We start from the raw sequence: 4,977 nt of genomic DNA, 5'->3' as shown, positions 1-4,977 counted from the left end.
ATTTATCGACGAGGGAGCTACGCGCGAAAATCCCGAAGCTCCTGGAAATCTCTCAGAATACCCCTGCCGATTTCCATTTTTATTACACCGTATCCGCGGCGTATCTACATCTCTCAAAGAATCGACGGCGCTAATTTGCAAGCAGATAACTCAGGGTTACGACCGTGAACTTACCTTAGAAGGACAAAGGGGAAGTTCGAGTTTGAATCTCTCCATACGGCGCTCTGAAAGAAAATGGAAAATATGTATATTAGATTTAATATATATTTTATAGTGGTGGTGGTATGTTTTTTATTTATATTAAAATTCTAATATCTAAGATATCTAAAATCTGATATTCTCATAATGTTAGAAAGATAGATTTAATAATTGTTAAAATAAAAATGGAAAACTAAGAAAGAGTATTTTATAAATGAATAATTATACAATTCTGTGTTTCTTTTTTTTTTTTATTCATCGCTCTTCCCATCCATTCCTATCTGTATTTTCCCTAAAAAAAATTTTTCGCCTGTGTACCTAAATGTACTTACATATATATACGTATATTGAATCATGAAATCGTGATTGCTAATATGAAAATGAATATCCAGTTAGCAACATTTTTAAAGATTTACGAGTCGTTGAGAGAGAAGCAAATGGTTAAAAGGAAGAGAGAAAGAAGGAGAGAAAGAGAGATGGAGAGAGAGAAAGAGACGCGTGATTGCGGTGCCGTTGTGCGGCCAAATCAAATTTAAAAGAATGACTCGTACACTTGTTTCACGGGTGGAACAATGGCCTTTTGAACACACTTCCCTCGAGGACCTTTCAAGGCGTTTGCTGACATTACGCTGCACTGTCGACGGCACAATGGAGAATTGTGCCGCCGTCGCCGCCGCCACCGCCGCCACCGTCGCCGCCGCCGCTGCCGCCGCCGCCGTCGCGGCCGCTGCGAAGTAGCACGTTCTCCACGGTTCGGAAGTATCGGGGAATTGAAATAGGTGGAAGACAACTGTTGCTCCTCGCAACCTTAGAGAAGAGGCTAAACCTAATTTGGCTCGTTCCCGAAATTCTCAAGCCTAGCAATTTCCTGTCAGTCGCGTTCGACGCCGCGCGCGTTTTCTCCAATCATGCCATATAATTATTATCGCAGATGAGGAGTACGGTCCTGATCGGCTGTCCTTCGAATATAGACGTGTGCATATTTTCAGTACGAGTATTTCTTGAGCGATCTTAAAAAAAAAAAAATTTCTTGCGGTGAATCTATCAATTTAAATTCCGTAATCGTCGCTCTCTGCGTAATAAAACGTTCTCCGTAACGCCGCGCCGCATCACCGTAGATATTGCTTTCATTATCCTCCCCGTGCGATATGCGCTTTGTATATATATCTTTCATATATCTTGCTCATTTTCCAACTTTCAACGAGATACCTATACATACCACCGATTTAAATTCATGATATGCTGAGTAAAGCATTCCTAATATTATCTTTTCTCTTATTTCCGAGTCGCGCCGTCTTCAACATTGACTCGCTCTTCTCCCCTTCATCGTCACTTTGCTCCTCAACGCGTTCCTACGCTATTTTTACAAGGCCGCTGTCCCGAGGGCGCGTATCCCTGTCGTGCAACGCTAACGTTTGTTACTCGGAAGGTTGCGCCCGCGGCCGCAATCAAGCTCCGCCGCCACGAAGCACGATTTAGCGTGTTATTACGAATACCCCGGACTTACAGAAAAGTGACTCACGCGGCTCTAATTTATCGTTATTCCGCGTGCCGTCGCAACGTCGGGGCAATCAATAACGATTAAGACCACGAGAGAAAAAGAGAGAGAGAGAGAGGGAGAGAGAGAGAAAGCGGGCGGCCGATTACGCTCCAAAAACTATCGATTTAGATCACCGGCGGTTTCTATCGTCGCGGGTTAAATGTTTCGCAGTCGCGCGGCACTCTAGTCATTATTTTAATTGTTGCGAGAGAGCGTTGCGTCTCGCTCTAGGGTCCTTAATTACAGCGTCCGCTGCGGAAATTAAAGCGATTCCACTTGCCTGCTGGCGTCCACACTTAAAGAAACAACCGCTCTTCTCTCGCCGCTTCGGACGTCTGTTTCTCTTTCTTTCTTTCTTTTTTTTTTGCGCCGGTCCCGAGCAAGGTGAGAAGCAACGGTTCGGTCAGAGTCTGGCGATTAGAGTACCGACGAGAGACGTACAAATTGCTAGCCCGTTTACCGACATTCGCGAGGCCCACGCTCACACCGAATTCATTTAACGCCGATGATTAACCTGAATGACGAGCCCGATGACGCGCATGAAACGACGAAATCGATAGAAATAGAAATGTCTCGCCTACATCCTTGCAGCCTGCAGTGACAAATTCTTCGCTCCGCGCAATTTAACAAACGTGTCAGACGATCCTTCCAAAAATATTTTTTAAAGTCCACTTCATTGGGAAATTCCGATATTGGAAAACATGGATAACGTTCATTCAACCTGACAATATTGGACACGTCCGATGCTCGCTGTTAAATTAGAATAAGATAAAATGTACGTATCTATAAAGAGTACCGTTGTGTTTGAGAGAACATCTTCCTCCTCTCGAAATGTCAATAATCGCTGAAATCCATTAAACGAATTGGGTTAAGTGGACGAACCGTTTTTCCGGCAGCTAAATCGTGAGCTGCAGAATTTTGCTACCTATCGTTAGCAACTGTCTACGTGCCAATTAATTTCGACATTTTGACATTCGCGCGATATATACGATACTCTTTACGACGTTCGACACGCATCGCTCGTCTCTTCATCTTTCGCCCCTTCATCCCATCAGGTTCGACGTAGCGATTCATTTGTCGGCGCGCAGCGCCGATCAGAAAATCGAGGTCTAAACGGAGTGTGGGAGCGGCAATAGCATTTTTAGAAAAAACCTTAAAAAAGATTTTTTCTATTTAATTATTTAGAAGATCTAATTATATACATATATATATATATATGTATATATATATATATATATATATATATTAATATATAAGGTGTCCCGAAATTTGCGAACCAAAATATCACAGCAAGAAAGTCTTCGAAAAATTAAGTAAAAAAGTTATTTGTAAATTTTTAATTAAAGCAGTAATTTTTGAGATATAAGAGTTTAAATTTTGCCAATTATAGATTACGATTAAACGGAAACATGTCCGTAAGCGCATCGTAGTGTTAATGTCCATCTACAATGAGAATAGTAAGTCGTAAGCTGTAAAAAATTAATCAATCACAGTCGATTATTCTTCTCATATTCGACTTTGATTGTTCAATTTCTTACGGCTTACGATTTACTACTCTCATTGTAGATGGACTTTTAGTGGTCGTGCACTTTACGCGAGTATTTACTAATCTATAACTGACTAAATTTAAACCCTTATATCTCAAAAACTATTGCTTAAGATAAAAATTTACAAATAACTTTTTTATTTAATTTCTCGAAGACTTTCTTGCTATAATATTTTGATTCGCAAATTTCGAGACACCCTGTATATAATAATTATTCATACTAATATAAAAAAAAAATATTAAAACAATTAATAAAAAAAAACAATTATTAGACTACTCTTATTTAAGATACCGTCTTACTTCTGCTATTAAAAGTTTCGACGCTTTTCCGACTGGTTAAGACCAATAAAGTTTAAGTATAAAAATTTCGTATAATATACAATATAATGAAAACTATTAAAATTGCTGTTCCCTTTTGTGTCTTCGTGTCATTCATCGTTTTGCAGTCAGTCACGCCAGATAAAGGACCGCACCGATGCGGTGCGTTTTCACCTCGACGCGCGTCGCTGCACGCACGTCGGGGTGCGGATGCAATGCTTTTCACGACCGTGTGCGAGTTTTTGTTTTTGCCGAGCAGTGCGCGTCGCTACGTGACGGGGAGGCATATGGATGTGTTGGTAGCGACGACTACGTGTCGCGATTTCCGACGAAATCGACATAAAATCGAGAACGTCGATATTAAAAGTTTTGAGATAACGAAATTTTTAATTGATTTTTCTTGGTGTTAAATCATCAACTTTAACCTCTTGTTCTGCTATTGTCAGTAGTGAAAAAGTCATTTTGCGTATTGCGCGCGAGAATATCGACGCCATCACTACGGCTGGCGCAGGGATTTAACGAAACGGCGCGGCGCGTCGGTACGTCAAAGGCCGCCACTGACGTTTCGCCTGTTGCACGAAGTCGGCGCTTTTCATTCAATTATTCGCAATTACAGAGGAGGCAGTCCGCCTCCTCGCGTTCGTTACCGTTTTGGTAATTGCCGTTACCGAGAAAATAGCTGCGAAACGAATCACACTTGTGCCGCGCGCACACAAAAATACAAAAAATTATTCCTTGCTTTTTGAGCGAACCATGATTATTACGTACTCCCTTTAATGAGATTTGTATTAGGAGAAAATATTCAGACGAACATTCTTCAACGATGTTATCATTTAAGTGGACTGCAGATTACTGCCAAAACATATTTAACGTTCTCAAATTATACGTTAGAATAATCTTTACGTATTTCGGGCTAACACAATTATTACTTTAAATATCAAAATTTTGAAAATAATTTTTATATAACAATGTTACGTAAAGCAATTTACATGAGAGGTTCTTTATAAATTTAAAAAGAATAAAACGACTTGTTTGTGTGTATGTGATAGAATATAAGCGGCAACGCGGCGATGACCGTGAGAGGCATCATCATTTGCCATTTTGGTAGGATGACTGAAGCATGACATGGGATCATTTAAATGGGAAGTAATATCTTTGACACGGCACATCAAAATCCGATCCAAGCCTGCGCGCCATCGCGTTCTTTAGCCGTCCGCGCCGCGATTATGCCGGCGCGCGTTCTCAGCACAACATTTTTTAATCTTTCATCCGGCGCTTTTTAATCATTCTACGGACCAAGTACCTAATAGACGAAGGCACGGAAAGATCGCCTCTCAAAAGCAAATGGATGCAGGATCCTGGCGCCGCCGCGCGC

This window comes from Wasmannia auropunctata, unplaced genomic scaffold (assembly GCF_000956235.1).
Source record: "Wasmannia auropunctata unplaced genomic scaffold, wasmannia.A_1.0 LD336037.1, whole genome shotgun sequence".
In the NCBI taxonomy this organism is placed as follows: domain Eukaryota; kingdom Metazoa; phylum Arthropoda; class Insecta; order Hymenoptera; family Formicidae; genus Wasmannia; species Wasmannia auropunctata.
This window is presented reverse-complemented; position numbering follows the sequence as displayed.